Here is a 19,933-nt window from a genome sequence, read left to right as displayed (position 1 = left end):
CTCTGTGAGTGTAGTGGGTGCTTTTTACGTGCCACCGACACAAGAGCCAGTTAGGTGGACCTGGAACCGATCACGTTTGGACAGTGCTTTGTACATGCCACTGACACAGGGCCCAGTCAGGGGGTACTGGCATCGGCCACATTCAAATGGTGCTTTTTATGTGCCATTTTTACATACATATCTACAAATAATACATATAAATATATACACACATGCTTGCACACACACATAATATTCCTATTTGTATATTTCATCAACTGTGTCCTTGTACAATCAAGTCTTCTATACTAGATCAAGTTAGACAGTTCTATACTACAACATATCTTCTGTCTATGTTGATCCTGAACCATCTTGAGATATTCAGGCCTAACATTCAGAAGTCTTCTTTAGCTTCTTCATCCAAACCCATCTTCAATCAAATTTTTTAACAGTTATTTTCTACTTCCTATTGTCAGGACTTTCGCTTCTCTAAACAAGCATCATATGCTTATATTGAACACCTATGCCAATATAATAAATAATTTCTTTAGCTTTTTACTGAATTTAATACTTGCTCATACACTTTCTCAACTTACATTCTCTTGTTTCTTACAGCTGTTCCCTCATCTAAACCTAGCTATATCATACACAGCCTACAAAACCTCATGAGCATCATATGCAGTTAACTTTCTTGTTGTCCACTAAGCCAGCAAATCATTGGTCCCGATAAAAACCAAACTATTCACTGTTTGAAATGGACTCTTCTTTGTCACCCTATTAAATTTAACACATGTAGTTCCTTGGCTAAAATAAAACCTGAACTACAACCTATGAAACTCAAGGTGTATCTATCCTGAGATTTATAATCTATCTAATTTCATTCTTTGTAACATCCTTATAATTTGATCCACAGCTTGATATCTGACCCCTGTACTTTTCTCTGTTCATCACCTCCTCTTTATCTTTACAGTAATGCTTTTACACCAATCCTTACTGATTACACTGTCCTTGGAGATCATATAAGTTTACTAGTTTGACACCAATCCATTTTGAGGCATCTATAATCTATGACACCTAATTCTGAATAATCATTCTAATTTATACAAATTATAATTCTTAGGAAATACCCATCTAAGTAGATAAGTTCCTTATCTCCCTTACTGAAATATCTTTCAGCAACTACATATTTCTCATATGTATGTTTCTTCTCATTACTATTGTTGCTTCTTGCCTTTGGTCAAAAAACAGTAACCAGTATTTTTTCTCATTTTCATTTTTTAGTATGAGTGCACATTCAATATAACAAGTAGACTATGTTCATTGCTGTTTGTAGGTCTATAAACATATACATGCACAATACTCCCCTCCACACACACACACACACAATGACCTATAACCTCTACTGAGTGACTGGAGCACCAGAAGGCTCTCCATTTAGTCACCCTGACAGAGTCTATCCCTCTTTAGGTCATATATAAATGGATACATATAATATAGCAACATCAAGGTGTTACAGTTTTTTAAAAGTATCCTGAAGAAGATGGGAAGAATGACAGTAACCCTTAAAAGCCTCTTTTAGCTTGAAGATGAATATAGTTTAAAGATATTGATAGAGTTCGTGTTCAATCTGAAAGCTAATCTTTTGAGATATACTTGGATGGTATTTTCCCCATTCCTTATCAACTTGTCCTACAATACTCTATCTACCAACTCTATAATAGTGAAAGAATAAATCACCACCAGTAAGGTTCTTACAAAACCATACTTCTCTAATAATCTCTATTCTAATATCTATCTATCTATCTATCTATCTATCTATCTATCTATCTATCTATCTATCTATCTATCTATCCACTTGTCTATCTGTGTATACGTGTGCAAATATCAATATGTATGTGTGCATGCATATACATAATATATATACATACATATCTATCTATCCAATTATATATACACACACACACACACACACATGTATCTGATCCATATGTATATGGGTGGGACTACATGTGTATAATATATACACATGTGTGATTATATCTGAGCATCTATTTATGTTTAGATATACATGTACTACTCTTCATTTATAATTGTGTGTGTGTGTGTGTGTGTGTGTGGCAAGCTTTCTCTCTCCTTACAAATATATGTACTTATATACATGCACATACATACGTATGTGCAAGTAATAGGTCCACTATTATATATGTCTATCTATTGAATAAATAAATGAATACATATATAACAACATATATTTTCTGTTTCGTTATAGTCAATATTTCTAAATCAATATAGCAACTCAATACCAGCAGTCAATGTTGGAAGTAAATAACCTCTCTATAGCCTGACAATGTTCTTAATTATTCGCTTCAGCATGGCCTGTCAATATATCTAGTTACTGACCTTCTACATTCCAAATCAATTCCTCCAATAGTCTTAATGATTGCCCACACACTATTTGGGGGGTTTTCTTCCATACTGGTTGCTCTTACCATTTATTGTTAGCAACAAACTTTGCTGTATAATAATTCCAAAGGATACTCCCTTCATATTATATGTTAATGTCTCTGATTATATCTCAAAAATTGTATAATACAAATAAATATCATTCTTTGTTTAAATATTACTAGTTAAGATTTTAAATTATCAATGTCCTGCTAGAAAATATATTAGTATTTTGATTTGTTAAAATTAAAATTTACATATATTTACATTTGTCTTAGAAAATAATGCTTGTCATATAGACATTAGTGGTTATACATTTAGCCACCCCCAACCAAAAACTAAATAAAATAATAACAATGTATTAAAAATAAAAGTCTTATTCTATGATGCAAGAAATAGAAAAATATAGCTTTCTCAAACATAATATTGGTATTGTTTTTAGGATTTACCTTACTGTGTTTTATATCCACTACTATATTCATTTCAACTTAAATAGTCTGATGGTAACTGATCCACTAATTGTAGGTTACAGATAATTATTTATTATATTACAGTAATTAAATAGATTTTTTTTAAATAGTTTTCATCATGTAAGCTTTCCTAGATGCCATTTTCTCTGCTCTTGTTGACTTTTATATTATCAGTAAATATGTTTCATAAGTCAAAACAGAGAATTTTAAACTCATCAAACATCATTAACACAAACCGTGTTATTATTGACACTATATATTCATACTTGATAATGTTACATATAATGAATACCTGGCCAGATAACATAAAAAATTGAATCACACAAAAATGAATTATGAAATGTGTATATCAAACAATATTTAAAATAGATGATTTATTAATTTTTTGTGAGAATACTCAAAAAATTACAAAGGTAGACAAGTAATTAAAATGGAAATATCTTATATATAATTATTTTAAAATATTTCTTTAAAAATATGTTTTAAAAAGAGTAACACCAAATGAAAGTAGAAAAAAAAAATTTAATATATAAAATAAAAAGGAATACAAAATGTATTTTGACTCTAAGCTACAGATTATTTGAAATTTAATTATTTCTGTAAACTACTGCGAAAATAATAATGTACTAAACCACATTGATACTCTTTAATTTTCTAAAATTAACCATTATTATCATTTATATTAGAAAATAACAAGGTTCATTAAGTAAGGTTTGTTTTCTGAATACTGTGTTAGGTAAAGGACAAAGGAGATATAGCTTTTAATTTATTTATTAACATTTTTAACAATCAACATTGAGGAAAATCATTTTTTTTCTCTTCTATCACTTTGATAAATTTTACAAAACCTAGGAAAAATACTTACTGTGTCTGATTGACCCCATGTTAGTCTCCATGGTCATAGAATTTCAATATTTTAAGAATCCAAGAAAGAAACAAAAACACACCAAGCTGGCTATTCTCCCTTGATAAATTCCAATAGGGAACTGAATGTGCTACTGGTGAGTATCAGAAATGTTGGGTTTTACCTTTTTTTTAATCAATCTGTTCTTCCCCCCAATAAAAAAAATAAAAATTGCATTTCATTGCCAGTTAAATGTGACATCAATAAATGTAGCTGCTTAAACAGTGAAAATAGTAGCAGTTGTAATAATGATTGTACATGGAACAGTAGTAGTACAAATCCGAAATTTTTACTACGTAAGCTCAATCCTTCAAAGAGGAAATAGAAGAGGAAAATATCTTCATCCTTTCTATTTGATATGTTCTGGTATTAACAAAGATTATCAATGGAAAGAAAGAGCTCGAGGCAAATATCTATATATGGTAAAACTGCGCCAGCTTCACCATGGAGCTGAAACCCCCTCAAATCAATACTGAAGAAAAGGCTACAGCAAGCCACCAATCGTTGCCACCACTTTCTATGACTATATTGATTACCCCATTTTGGGTGAATCCAATTAGAGAAGAAACACACAACCAAAAGCTAGAAGACAGCAGCCAGTAACTGACATAGAAGTAGAAACTGAAAGAAGAAGAGAGAGAATTAAGGAAGCTGCAGCAGCAGCAGCAACAGCAGCAGTTTGTAGCAGTAGTATCAGCAGTAACAAACACTGAATACTGCATTGTTGTGACAGATCATACAAGTATTGAGAGTAGAAAGTTAACATCCATGAACTGATTGTTATAATAGCAGTTTCCTTTTCAGATTTGACAATCGTTATTGAAAAGAAAAATACTACTACATAACATTATTGATAATAATTATTACACAATTGTAATTTTTATTCTTATTTCTTATAATGGAAGCTTCAGATTTTTATATTAAATTTTACCAAGATTTATTATCATTTATATTTTATTTTCATATTCCAGTCACACATGAATTACTATAACAAGTGATTTCAAGATTATATATATATATGTGTGTGTGTGTTTGTTTGTGAATGTGTGTGTAGTCAAAATATCTTAATTGATAACAAAACAGGTCAAAGTGAAGGTGTACCAACTAGCTCGCTAATATATAAAATCCAATATATCAATAATCAAACAAGGATAAATTGATTCTGCTATTTTTAGAGCTATTAGTAAAAATTTATTCAAAATGAATGTCAATAAAACAGATTTAATATGATACAAAAATGTCAAAGCCCATAAATTCTTAAAATAACCTCTAAATTTTGAATGAAAGGAAAAATGAAATTAAATTTGATTAAAGCAAGTATCTATCAAGAGACATAACATGCCTATAGAATCCATTTTATATAATGTGGTGGTTTTTCAGGATTTCAATAGCCAATCAGAAAAGAAGCAACAGTAACACAGATATGTAATTTCTCGTAACCATAGAGATCGTGATGTAAAATTGTGCAAATCATTTCATTGGTAAATACACAGTAATTATATAAAGTAATTTCTTCATTGGACTCCTACACAAATCTACTTTACATACACTTGTCTTGAGAAATATTTGAGTAGAATCTATTTTCTTCATTGTATTCACTAGATCAACAATAGACTTATTAACATTTTGATGAAATCCACGTTACTTTTCTATGTTGATTAATGAGAAAGGACATACAGAGACAATAAACCTATGAATAAAAATTAATGTTAAAAACAAATAAATAGAACTAATTTATATAAATAAAGGCACATACATTTTCCCCATATTTAATTTCAAACAAAAACCACTACTACTACTACTACTACTACTACTACTACTACTACTACTACTACTACTACTACTATTGCTGCTGCTGTATATGTTTAAAACTAATTTTTAATATGCTGGCATTAAAATGTTTATGTAATAAAAGCAGTGAAATTTAATAAGAATACCAGTATAATAGTGTACCGTATAAATTCTAAAATATATGTTTAATGAATTTGTTTTTTATTGTAACAAACTCATTAAAGTCTGAAGCAGATCTGAGCAGAAATCTATAATCAAAATAGCTTTTAAAATGACTTCTCATAACTTCTTCTCCTCAATTGGTTTAAATTTTTTTAGTCTTATTTTATAGTATTTGAATGGACTCAGTTATGAGACCACAAAAGTTATGAGTACTATATTTCTTGTTTGTGTATTTCCAGTTTGAAAAATGATACTTCAGCTTTGAAGAATAGGAATTTAAAATGCCAAATAGTTAAATCAGGTTCAATATAAATGTTATTGTTAAGCCTTTTTATAAAAATGGTAACTAAATATAAAAGACAGGGAAACAATATCATGTATTATTATGAGGTATATGATAAGTTTTTCTAGAGTACAATGAGTTATAGCTCCCTTATACAGTTTATACCAGGGGTTCTCAATCATTTTTATTTATGGACTCCTTTGGTTACTATTTCATTCTGGTGGACCCCAATAGCTATATGGACACTATCCACTTGTAATAACAAAATATGACCTCCTATTGGAATCTACATACCATGGACGAGAAGCATTTCTACCCATTCTACATAGCAATTTCCTTGGATAATGGAACTGCAACTGTAACAGCTTACATATATTTTTATTTTTATCTTTATTCTCTTATTTCCCTCTATACTTCCCATATCCATCCTTTGCCAAAATAACTCCTTATACTGAACTCTACTATTTCCCCCTAGTAACTCTCTCATATCATCTCTGGTGAAGGGATATCCCTAATATCCCAGAAACAGCTGTAAGACTACCTTTCTCTTTATAAATGTCCTAGAAATTCCAAACAGCCTTGGTTTTGTTGTCTCATTTTATTTAACATAGACATGCTCACACAAGACTCACATTAGACTCCAACACTCGTATTATTATTGAACTGAGAGTCTAACTATGGTCCTCCCATAGCACTTACATCTTGAGTCATCTGGATACCAATACCTCTCATATATATATATATACACACACATACAGATACACATTCACACATATCCACATATATAAGAAGTACCGAAGGATGACCTCAGAACACTGAATCTAATGGAAGGGATGATGAAGGACCAAGATATCCGATGCCTGGCTATACTCAAGAAGACCCAGCCTCCACAGCAGAAGTGTTAATACCACTCCCACTGCTGAAGAGGATTGACCTGCAAGAGCCCTGTGCTTGAGGCACCATGTAAAAAGCACCCACAACGTTCTGTAAAGTGGTTGGCATTAGGAAGGGCCAAATCAGACTGGAACTCAGTGCAGTTCGCCTGCTTGCTAGCTCTGGCCAAACCGTACACCCCATGTTAGCATGGAAAATAGATGTTAAATGAGTATGATGATGATGATGATTATATTATGGCAGTACATATTCTAAAATTGGAATGATACAGACATTATCATGGCTCCTGTGCAAGGACAACATGCAAATTCGTGAAGCGTTCAATATTTTTTCATAGGCGCAGGAGTGGCTGTGTGGTTGATGTAATTGACGTACCCCTTCCTTCAAAGTTTCTGGCTTTGTGCCAAAATTAGAAAGGACTATACAATAATATTCAAACCAAAGTGCTTAATCTATAAGGGTATAAACGAAAGTTAAAATGTGTGAGAGGAATTAAGAAAACAACACCAGGAATGTAACTAAAATGTGTCTAAAGTTTCGGTCTTTGGTGATGCCAAAGTGTTAATAGTTGATCACATGTGGTTGTGAGATGCAGGCTGTGTGTGGTTGAGAAGTTTGCTTCAGGCATACTGCATGGCAAGTGTGTTTGGTTACTGCTTCATGCCAACAAAAGCCTTGTGAGTAGATTTAATAGACAGAAGCTGAAAGAAGCCCATTGTATGTATGTATGTATGTATGTATGTATGTATGTATGTATGTATGTATGTATGAATATATGTATGTATGTGTGTGTGTATGTATGTGTGTGCATGTGTGTGTGTATGTATGTGCGCGTGTGTGGGTGTGTGCATGAATGTGTGTGTATGTATGTGTATGAGTGTGCGCATGTTTGTATCTCCTCATCTTGACATTGTGTGATGGTTGTAAATTAGCATTGTGGCCATGTCTGGCCATGAGAAAATATTACCTTGCTTGGAAACAGGTGATTGCTGGCAACAGAAAGGGAATTTGGTCATAGAAAAATCTGCCTTAATAAACTCCATTCAACCCATGTAAGCATGGAGAAGTGAACATTAAAATGATGATGATGATGATGATGATAAAAAAAATGATCCATAGTATGTTGACAAATTGAGTCTACAAACAGTCATGATTCTTCAAATGTAACTTTTTCTGTAAACTTGGATTCATAATGCCTTTAGACAAAGCATGAAGAACAACAAATTCCCATTAATGTTTACCTCCAGTTGTCTAACAAAACATTATTTGCCACATGATTGCGTTCACATTACCTGTTTTAGATAAAGGAAAAGTCTGAGCTCTGTTTTTTATTGACAAAATATGGGCAGTGGTGATGTGCTTTAATGTGTTGCTAATAATTGTTATTAAACTTCCTTTAAATTGTTTTAATTTAAAATGCTACTTAAATTTGATGAGAACAAAACATTTACCTTGAAATACTGTTAAAATACTTGTAGCATTAATGTTCGTGAGTGACTTTGTTGTAATGAACAGTATCCTTGCAATTGGTTCTACTCCTGGCCATTAAGTTTTCTGAAAGCATAAAAAATTTTTTTTAATTTCATAAATAGTCATTAAAATTTAACACCTGGTTTATTGATTTTGCTTTACAGAACATAAAACTGATAGTTTCTTTGTTGATGATGTTATTTGACACCAGACCAACACTTATCAAAATGAGCCATGATCAAAAGCATTCCAGCCATGACCATCCCAACTTCACAGATGGTTTATCTTTTTTTTTCTTTTTATTATAAGAAACTGTATGATTTGAGAGAGATTTAACAACTATTTCTAGCAGGTTGAGTGACCAAATATAGGTTCTCCATTGACTCATTTCTTTGCTGCTGTTCAGAAATAGCCACAAAAATTACATAGAAATACTTCACAAGAACAAAACCTTGATACTGCTTATTCAGTATTTTTTATGGTTCACAGTTTTATCATGAGTATTTTGTTTAGATATCATTTTCAGGACAAAAATGAGTTTTAGCTGTTTCAGGAACTACATGTAAACTACTTCACAAGCTCAAAAATTATTTTACTGACTCTATTTTTAGGCAGTCTTTTATGGGATCTCACTCTATATTGCAAAAAGTTTCAAAAAAGATATAAAGGAAAGATAAGTTTTCTAGTCTTTTGTGTTAAACTATGCACAACTATAATGTTTTATACCACTTTGCACGAGTCTTGAGAGATAAGTATTTGTATTGCAAATACCTTTCATTTATTTTAACAGCAGTACAAGCAAGAAAGGAAGTGCACAGAGATCAAACATCAGTTTTAGATTTTTGCAGTCGCCTTTCTGGCAAGCAGCAAAAATGACTGCACTGTCAATTGTAACAATATACCTCATGCCATTTTGAACAGCCACATTATTTATGCGAAGGTTGTGTTGATTAATTTATTCCTAACAGAGCTGTAGAGTCTTTTTAAAAATTAGATGGCAGAAATGAAAGGAAACAAGAAACAAAACCCAATGTTGTCAAAAGGTTCCTTGTAAAACAATCAGTAACTATTCTTTCAATTTCTTTTTCTCACCGCTATTATTTTCTTTTAATGGTGGTATTAAAAGCAATTGACCTCTCTCTTTACTTTTTAGTATTTACTTGTTTCAGCCACTGGACTGTGGTCATGCTGGGGCAGTGCCTTGAAGAGTTTATTCAAACAAATCAACTCCAGTTGTCAAGTGGCGAGGGTGGCCAAACACTCACACAAAGACACACCTACATATACGCTCTTTTTTTTTCTTCTTTTTTTTTTATTTGTTTCAGTCATTTGACTGCGGGCATGCTGGAACACGGCCTTTAGTTGAGCAAATCGACCCCAGGACTTATTCTTTGTAAGCCTAGTACTTATTCTATCGGTCTCTTTTGCCGAACCGCTAGCTGACGGGGACATAAACACACCAGCATCGGTTGTCAAGCAATGCTAGGGGGACAAACACAGACACACAAACATATACATACATATACATACATATATACGACGGGCTTCTTTTCAGTTTCCATCTACCAAATACACTCACAAGGCTTTGGTCGGCCCGAGGCTATAGTAGAAGACACTTGCCCAAGGTGCCACGCAGTGGAACTGAACCCGGAATCATGTGGTTGGTAAGCAAGCTACTTACCACACAGCCACTCCTGCACCTATATATATATATATATATATATATATAGTTCAAAATTGTACAAAAAAGAAACAAAAGACAAAGACAGGTGAGGAAACAACAAACAAGGTGTATTAGTTTGATGCACAGGAAAAATGGAAAAGTTTTTGACATTTCAAGCCTATGCTCTTCTTCAGAAAGGAATAAGGAGAGAAGCAGATGGAGAAAGGAAGAAAATGATATATACATGGCAGGCTTCCACACAGTTTCCATTCACCAAATATGCTCACAAGGCCTTGGTTGGCTCAAGGCTTTAGTAGAAGACACTTGCCCAAAGTGCTATGCTGTGGAACTGAACCGGCATGTGACTGCAAAGCAAGCTTCTGAGCCCCACCGGTATTTAACATGAAATAATAGAAAACATTTTAACCATTCAACTGCAAGAAAATAATTTAGGTGTTAGTGTGTACTAAAAAAGGAAGGAAATATCCTGAGTACAAGGTAAGTAGTTATATTGAAGGAGGTGTAATGAAAGAGGAAACTCACAGTTGGGACAAAGTGAAGCTTCAGCTTCAGGTAATTCAATATGAGAGTGTGCAGCATTGATGGTGGTAGGAATCATGTATGTTGTTACGTGTGTAAGACTGAATGGCTCATAATTCTAGTGGTCTGAGTTTTAGATTTCTAATTACTCAGCTGGGACTTCAAGCCTGTTTTCTCGTGAATTATTCATTGTTTGAATATATTTTGAAATATCATTTAAAAGTTACAAAGGAAACACTACACACTCACACAATCATCATCATCATCATCATTTAACATCTGTTGTCTATGCTGGCGTGGGTTAGCTGGTTTGATCAGGGCTGTGTTTATTTTTAGAATGACATTGTAGTGGAGGTATGAGAGGTTGGATCTGGTCAGTTCTAGCATAAAACACAGAATATTTGGGCCAGTTATGGCCAGTTTAAATGCTAAAGGGTTAAACTCAAAAGGACAATACTGAAACCTTCTTTATCATGATGCTGTAGCTATTTAACCCCAGGTCAGACCTGACTGACCAAAACATGATCAAAGACATTCTAGCCTTAACCATCTCATCCTTTTTTTCCTCGCCAGATATATTGTATCTAGCCTTATATCATTCCATCTTCCTTTCTTTTCTGAAAATTGTAGGGTGGGATTTGAAGGAAACTTAGTTGCTGTTTCCAACAGATCAAAGACAATGTTAGCTTGTGGGGTATTCATCAAAGGTAAATCAACTTGAAAGAGCTTAGCGCTCAGTGACACTAGAAACTACGGAAACACTCTCTAATTCTACCATTATACAGAAGATATCAAAGAATGAAATTACTTACTGTTACAAGCAGGTTTCAGATATAAGTTATCCTATCCTTGATACCTACTGATAACTCTGGAAACAGAGCATGATAGTGAGTCACAAGATATGATCTACTGATGTTTCAGCTTGTAGCCTAGCACCCCATCAAATCATCCACCTATGGCTCTCCTAATGGTTAAGTATGTGTGATCAACTTTTGTTTGTTTTGCTTTGTTCATAATTATAATTGTTTTTGTTATATTTGGAATAAATAGAGAAAATATATTTTTTTTATATATACAAAAGTGAAATCTTTTTGCATATGAATTTAAATCTTTTAATCACATAGATTCAACGTTATTTTCTATAATTGAGTAACATGGCTAACATTAATCGGTAGGTTAGCTAGTTTGTTGGAAAAAATATTTAATTATATGTAAAAAGCAATAAAATATTTTCTTTTATTATGAATGAAGTTAAAAACGAGGGTTTGAAATGTTTTTTAAAGTATTTAATGAGAAAACAATGGATTAAAAACTATACAGTACTCAGAAAATTGCCCTAAACAACATAACCAAACAATGTTTTTGTTCCTCCTTGTCATTGAAATATTGCAAAACCAAATGAAGAATTGCAGAAAATGTTTGTAACTTTGATGAACTCTAGTATTGAAATTTTTAACATTGGAAAGATTTAAAGGATTATTCATTAGAAGAGAATAGAAAAATCCAGTATCATCCAGAAATAATTTTGATTTATAATTTCTACCTTCACAGCAGACATAAGATACTCAATAAAGATTAGATATCAAACTGACTGAAAAATATAAATATAATATTGAAAATTATTTCATGTCTAAAGAGAAGGTTAATAGTCAAAACAATTAAAATTTTATTGAGAACAATTCTCAGATATTTAGACATCTAATATTTCAAGCTTCAGCAAAAGTTTTGAAATGTTGCTACTGTTTTCTTGTGGAAAGATAAAAAAAAAAATGTGTACATACAAACTTTTGATGAAAGAATGGCAAATAATGTCTCACTATAATAATTTCATCAAGAAATATGATAATTTAAAATTAAATTAAAATATAACTAAACCATAATGATTATTATCTTTTAGAAAATTCTACTGTTGCAGGTACATCATAGGAAGTAGCAATATTCAAATTTTAATATCTTTGAGATAGGAATGGAAAGGTAAAGTATTTAAAAACTTGGCACTGTGTTTAATATTGATTCAGAAAAATGTGGGCCAAAAATGGTATTACCAGAATTGAAATATTAGAATCAATATAGAGTAATAAAAGAAAATAAAAAATTGCCATTATATTTAGAAAATACAACATAAAGTTCTGATAATAATGCTAAAGTGAAAAGACTGATCTGCTTTGAAATAGTGTTTGGAAACAATGACTTTTTAAATGATGGAAATATCTAAAACAATTTTCATCCCTATTTCTATCACAACCATCTAACGGTCAATAAATTTTCATTTATAGTGTATAATTCTTTTAAATTTATTTTCAGTCAAAAATCAAACATTTTTTTTGGTTTCATATCATTTTTGGTTGCCATCGATTTACAAAAGCAAGACAACTACTGAAATAAAAATCATATAAAAAGAAGTTTCTTTATAAATTTCTACATTTCTACATCAACGTATTACAGATGTCAAAAGAAGCAGTTCAACCATTGAGGAAGCTCTATGTGGTTGCTAATCCTACTAGAAATAGCAGACAAATCACTCTCAAATCACATTCTAAGAAAAAATAAAAAATGACACATTAAAGAATGTACATTTTAATAGGATAAGAAAATTATGAAGAGTATGAGGGCAGGCAAAATTTAAAGACTTTCAGTGACGGTCATTAAGATATTGAAATACTCTGAAAGGACTTGATACAAATATAAATGACTTAGCTAAGATTGTTATTTAGTCATAGGTCAGTTGTAATCTTAACCAAAGATATTCTGACCATGACCATCCCATCATTTTTTTAGGCATTATGTACTCAGACTATATTATCCAACCTTTTCTATTTCAGGATCGTAAGGTGTGATTTCAGGGAGATTTGACTGATTTTTCTAGCAGATCAAGCTTCAAAGCAAAGGCTTTGTCATTGGCTCATGCAAATACAAGTGTACATGAGAACATCATCTACAATGTCAGCTACAACAATGATACACAAGAGAGAGGACATTAGGATTGTCCAAATAATGAAAGTAGAAAATTTTATAACAGTGTTAAATTCAAGGTATAAAATACAACAAATCACTAAACAACCTTCAATATCCTAGAAATTCATTTGTCTATGATTTTCTTATCAAATACACTTTGAAGAAATTGAAATGAGAATTGTTTCCATCAATCTGTCTAATAAAGCTATCTATATATATAAAAATGAGAATGTGTGTCTGTCTGTCTGTCTGTCTGTCTGTCTGTCTGTCTGTCTGTCTGTCTGTGTGAATCCCTAAAACTCGAGAACTACGCAACCAATTTCATTCAAATTTTACACATGCCTTACTTAGGGTTCCAGTTGTGTTTTAGTCAAAAAAAAATGTTTAACTTCTCGCAGAGTTCGAGCACACGGCAACATAATATCTCCTCCACTATTTACGTATTACGTGTCAAAAGTGAAACAAAAACACTCATGTCAAATACTTTCACTTTAAAAATGAAACTATTCCACTAACTGAAACAATCACATTTCGATACTGTAGTGACAGATACTTTCACACAGAGAGAAAGAGAGAAAGAGAGAGACAGAAAGAGAGAGAGAGAGAGAGATGCATATGTACACCATTTCGATACTGTAATGACAGATACTTTCAGAGAGAGAGAGAGAGAGAAAGAGAGAAAGAGAGAGAAAAAGAGAGAGAGAGAAAGAGAGAGAGAGAAAGAGAGAGAGAGAGAGAGATGTATATGTATACATATAGATGTACACGTATATGTATATATATATAGATCTATACATACATGTATATGTATACATATGTGTAGATGTATATATATATATATAGATGTACATGTAATATGTACACATATATACATACATACATGCATACAGATATCTATACATATATACACCCATCACACACACATACACATGCACACAAACACACACATTAGTCATTTGTTTTCTTATCCAAAACTACGTCAAAGGTACTGAATGGATCTTTATGAAATTTGGAAATTATATTCTTTGCATAACAGCCATAACTCCCATGAAAATTCATATATTTTTGATGTTGATGAAATTTTAACCCGAACATAAAAGATGAGCATTATTTAGAAAATGATGTCACACGTTATCGAAGCTACCATTCTTTCTGGATGTGCAAAAGGGGATGACGTCTTTATTCCAAGAATTCCTCTTACTCCATCAGGAGCAGACATTCCTTTTACATTCAGAAGACTACAATTCCCCCTTCGTGTGACTTTTGCCATGTCCATAAGCAAATATCAGGGTCAAACACTGTCTGTAGCTGGTCTTCTCTTGGAAGAGCCCTGCTTCTCACATGGACAACTGCATGTTGGCTGCTCAAGAGTGGGCAGCAACAAAAAACCTATTTGTATATGCTCCACAAGGGAAAACAAGGAACATAGTTTACAATGAGGTGTTATAATCACAACAGCAAGAAAGTATGTACATGATCACCTTCTTTTACGAAACTTCATTGACTTTCATATATTTATATTGATATACATATATATACGTGTGTTTGGGTGCGTGTGTGTATATACATCTCTATATATAAAGATGATGCGTAGTCTAGACGGCGTTTTTAGATTTCATTATTCTCTTTAACCCGGGCAACGCCGGGTATTTCTTCTAGTTAACTAATATACTATCTTAATTTATATTATCTTTGTTTTATCAAATGCTTAACCTTACTAAAAATTGCTTTTACCAGTTACAGTGGCATCGTCATGATCATCATCATCATCATCATCATCTTCATTGGTTTAATAACCAAGTAAATAAGCACTATTGACTAATCCTGTTCACATCCTCTGATCTGTAAACAATTCTACACAATGGCTTCCTTCTTTTTTGTCCAGATTTGACCTCAGTCATTGTATAGCAAAGTTAGCTCCTTATGTCAGTTTATTTAAATACTATAAATATGATAGATTATATGAGTCTAAGAACTTGCAAAAGAGAGCCATACAATTAATTTATGAAAATGTACCAATAGACTGAAATGTCTATATATTGTTTCATACCATTTCAAAAAAAGAAAAAAAAAAAAGAAAATTAAAGAAAAGAAATGTAAAAGAACTATATGCTAAATTATCTTACAAATATCCTCAGCATATATACTCTTCGTATAAATGATATCATATAAAATGATTTTTAAAAATACTTTAGAAATACAAACAGATACAAAACAAGATTAAAGTATCACTGATATCATGAGAAAAAATGTATTTTGCTATTTAGTTTTGAATTATTTTTGTGGCTTCTATTTTATCAAATTACATCACTTGAAAGAGAATAATTTCAATGGTTCTTCTTTCTATCACTCTTTGATTCTAAAGATATTTATCCTATTTCATCAAATATAAAATTTTTACTCTTTGATTCATGTACATTGAGCTAAGTCTGCTAAAGCTAGACATCAGTTCATTATTTCACAAAGCACCACATCTGAATATATTGATTTTATCATTATTTTGCTTTATTTTCCAAATCTAAATTATTCGTGAAAAATTACCACTGCAGAAAATTTCTTTTTCACTTTAAGTATGTTGAATTAAGTAAGATATAATCTATGAAAAGGCAGCAGTTTGAATAGTCAGGTAAGTATAATTCAACTACACATGAACATAATTAAGTCTGCTAGGAAATTCAGTTTGATAAACATACCCAAAATGTTATAAACTGAAGATTAATGGTTAGATATAAATATAAAAGAAGCTCACAATAATATCCAACCAATCTAACATTTAGACCAACTTTTAAGTCTTTCAAATTTGGTCATTGTTTCCATCAAATATAAGATTTTATTTAAATGAATGTCATCTAAGAAATAGTTTAAATCTATAACCTCTTAGAGTAAGTATGTTAGGTTATCACTTATGGATTATAGATAGATAAAATATTTGAATTACTAATCCAAAGTCTTTGTATATACAATATTCTAGCTGAAGATGACAGTTGATTTAACAATGAAAATTTCAATAGGTTAAATAAATATAAATCTACTTCAATTCACAAGACTGAAAAAAAAATCAAACTATACAAGCATACTTATATTGATGAAGTTATTTCTATGAATTCACTTGAAAAAAAATTATGTCCCACTTTTTTCAAATGAATTTATTTTCCATAATAATAATCAACTAGACACTATAATTTTGAATACAAAACTAATTCTCTCTTTTTTTTTACTTCAACTGTTTATAAGTATCATTAATTGTAGTTCAGAGTGATAGAAAGGTGAACATATTCTTAATTTTCAATGTAAATAGAATTCTTAATAAGTCTTATAAATTGAAAAATTAGAAATGGTTACTTATTTGTTAAGCTATGAAGAGAAAAAAGAACCCGGCAGAAATGCAATTATATTGTACAACATGACCAATATTGTTATACTGCAATTATCATAATGGGAGTAACATTATGCTTATCATTTCAAATGCTCCCAACTGGGCCCTGCAGCTAAAGTTGACCAACATTTATGAAACTTTAGCATTTTAAAACTTTAAAATTATTTCAAGGATTAATTATGATAGAACATTTCTTTATAATCATAAAATAAATTGTACATTTATGAGCGTTCTTTGGCAGCATAACTGAGCAGCACATTATGTTGCAGGTGGATTATCATTTGAGTTTTACCTGTAATTTACCTGCAATTGAGTTTTATCTGTAATGTATATATCTTAAAATGTAAAGGGATAGAAATTTATGAAATCTGGATATACATTTTCATAGAATAGTCTATTTTTGATAAATTGACTTAATGTAAACAAGTTTGAATTCAAGAAGTCAAAATCAAATTAATTATAGCGGTAATGTACAAATTTAATATCTCACAAACTGTCATGTCTAAAAGTAATTTTTTATCTATATTTTCTGAGTAAGTAGTGATGACATATTTTAATTTAACTATGAAAACAGTCTAGACAATCTATCTGCTTTGCACAATTAGTGGGTAGGAGGAAACATGGTGTCTGTTTTACCAAGCTGCAAACTAATCATTCATTATTGAGATTTCTGTGTACCACCACTGCAAAATTTTAGTCTGGAGTATATTTTTCACAAAATCAAATATGTTATTGATCAGTTAGTCACCACTAGGACAACAATAAGCAATGTGTTAAACCAAAAGAATATACATAGATTTCTTCTTTTGTTAATTTTTTATGAGCATATTCATCATCATCATCATCATCATTATTATTATTATTATTATTATTATTATTATTATTATGTCATTTTTTTACATACACTTTCTCAAGCAGGGTGTGTAGTAAATAAGACTTTTGTGACAGTGTTTTATGGCTGGATGCCCTTTCACAGTTTTTAGTCACTCGTTTTCGTTGCCCTAAATAAGACTGAAGAAAAAATAGTATCTATTGTAAAAGCTGGAAAACACAGTGTGTGGGTGTTTGTGTGTGTGTGTTGTTCATGTGAGTTTGTGTGTACATGTGTGAGTGTGTATGTGTGTGTAGTATCTATTCTAAAAACTGGAAAACACACAGTGTGTGTGTGTATGTGTTGTTCATGTGAGTTTATGTGCACATGTGTGAGTGTGTAAGTATGTGTAGATACAAGCATAGCTGCATCATTAAGAAGTTCACTTTGCAACCAAGTAGAATTGGGTTGGCCAATGCCTAATGAGAGGAATTTGGTAGACAGAATACAAAAGGCCAAAACACGCACGCGCACAGCTATATGTGTGTGTTCATGTGTTTGCATATACATCATCACCATCATTTAACCATTCATGTTTAATGCTGGTAAAGGCTGGACCATTGTAAAATCAGTGTTGAGTTACATCCCCTTACATTAATAAGTTAAATTAGTCATTCAATAAATCACCATCATCATCATCACTTAACATCTGTTTTCCATGCTGACATGGGTTGCACATTTTGACTGGAGCTGGTAAGGCAAGGGGTGGTGCCAGACTCCATTGTCTGGTCTGGCATGGTTTCTACAGCTGAATGCCCTTCCTAATGCCCATCACTCCATAGAGTGTACTGGGTGCTTTTTACATGGCACCAGCAGTGCACCAGATATTTCAGTCATTACTTATCTCCTTCATAAGGCCCAGTGTCTCCCTCTTCCACAAACTCTGTCCCCTTTAAGTGATCAGCACTTCTGTATACAACTGTTTACATCCATATACATCACATGACCAAACCAATATAGTTTTCTCTCTTGCACACTACTTCTAATTCCTCTTTTGCCCAACTTTTCCCTCATAACACTAATTCTCTGTCACACATGTACACTGACATTGCACATCCAGCAGAGCATACTAGTTTCATTCCTCTCTAGTAGCTTTTGCATGTTTTCTGCATTCAGAGCCCATGTCTCACTACCACGTAGTATTGTTGTTCGTATACATGCATCATACAATCTTCCTTTCACTGAGAGAGAGAGAGAGAGAGAGAGAGAGAGAGAGAGAGAGAGAGACATTTGGTTGCCAACAGAGGCAAAAGCTCTGAATTTTCTCTATCCAATCTTATTCTAGTGATTACACTTTCAGAGCATCCTCTCCCATAGCTAATTAGGTACCCTAGGTAGAAGAAATTATCTACTACCGCTAAAGAGCCTCTGGAGCATTTGATAAAATCGATTTACTGAGTATCTGTAGTTTTTATGGCTCCTGTGCATCTTCCAAAAACAAACACCACCTTCTCTGTTAACCTCCTATTGTTCCACTGCACCTCTTCTGTGTCCATAACTTGCACTGAGTATATTATTATAGAATTCCTACCAACAACCTTTTCTACATATCGAGCAGGGCCATTTGCCTGATGAGGGAAAGTCCTATATATTTTCTTGCTTACTTAGAACCTTAATTTCTACTAAGTTAACAATTAAGCCCTTTGATTCCAGGTTTTGCTTCCACATCTGGAATTTTTTTTCTAGTTTTGTAACAGAATCTGCTACAAGATGAAGATCAACATATAATAGTTCCAGGGACAACCAGTCTGGAATTCCTATTTTATGGCCTGGAGGACAATGACGAATAGGAAGGGACTGAGAACTGAACCCTGATGGATGCCTATCTCTACACTAGATTCATCACTATACTCACTGACATCACCTTTGTACATGGCTTGTACAGCTTTCACAATCCACTCATTTACCCCTAACTTCTTCAGAATCCACCAACCAATAAAATAAGTATCAAGCTGAAATAGTTTCTGGGGTCAATAAGACTTGACTAAAACCATAATCTAAGGAACAGAACCAAGAATAAAAGAATAAGTGAATGTATACATATACCTTTTATCTCTTACTTGTTTCAGTCATTAGACTGTGGCCATGCTGGGGCACTGCCTTCAAGAAATTCAGTCAAATGAATTGACCCCA

The 19,933-nt window shown here is 32.2% G+C and overlaps 1 protein-coding gene and 1 pseudogene across 6 annotated transcripts in view; one reads left to right on the top strand and one right to left on the bottom strand.

Annotated features, from left to right (window-relative positions):
* Nucleotides 1-19,933, bottom strand: part of LOC106873316 (mitogen-activated protein kinase kinase kinase 13-B) — a 204,224-nt gene that overhangs the window by 134,648 nt on the left and 49,643 nt on the right. For 4 of the 6 annotated variants that reach the window (XM_052970022.2, XM_089356300.1, XM_052970020.2 and 1 more), the window contains exon 2: nt 8,377-8,479. The gene's annotated coding sequence lies outside the window, so the exon portion shown is untranslated. Of the gene's footprint in view, nt 1-3,756; nt 4,401-8,376; nt 8,480-19,933 lie in introns of those variants that run through there. The other 2 variants (XM_052970021.2, XM_089356301.1) reach the window with 1 other exon arrangement.
* On the top strand, nt 7,157-7,256 carry LOC128248628 (U6 spliceosomal RNA; annotated as a pseudogene).

This window comes from Octopus bimaculoides, chromosome 8 (assembly GCF_046866305.1).
Source record: "Octopus bimaculoides isolate indiv1 chromosome 8, ASM4686630v1, whole genome shotgun sequence".
Classification (NCBI taxonomy): Eukaryota; Metazoa; Mollusca; class Cephalopoda; order Octopoda; family Octopodidae; genus Octopus; species Octopus bimaculoides.
The sequence above is the reverse complement of the archived record's forward strand: the minus strand, read 5'-3'. Positions and strand labels throughout refer to the sequence as shown.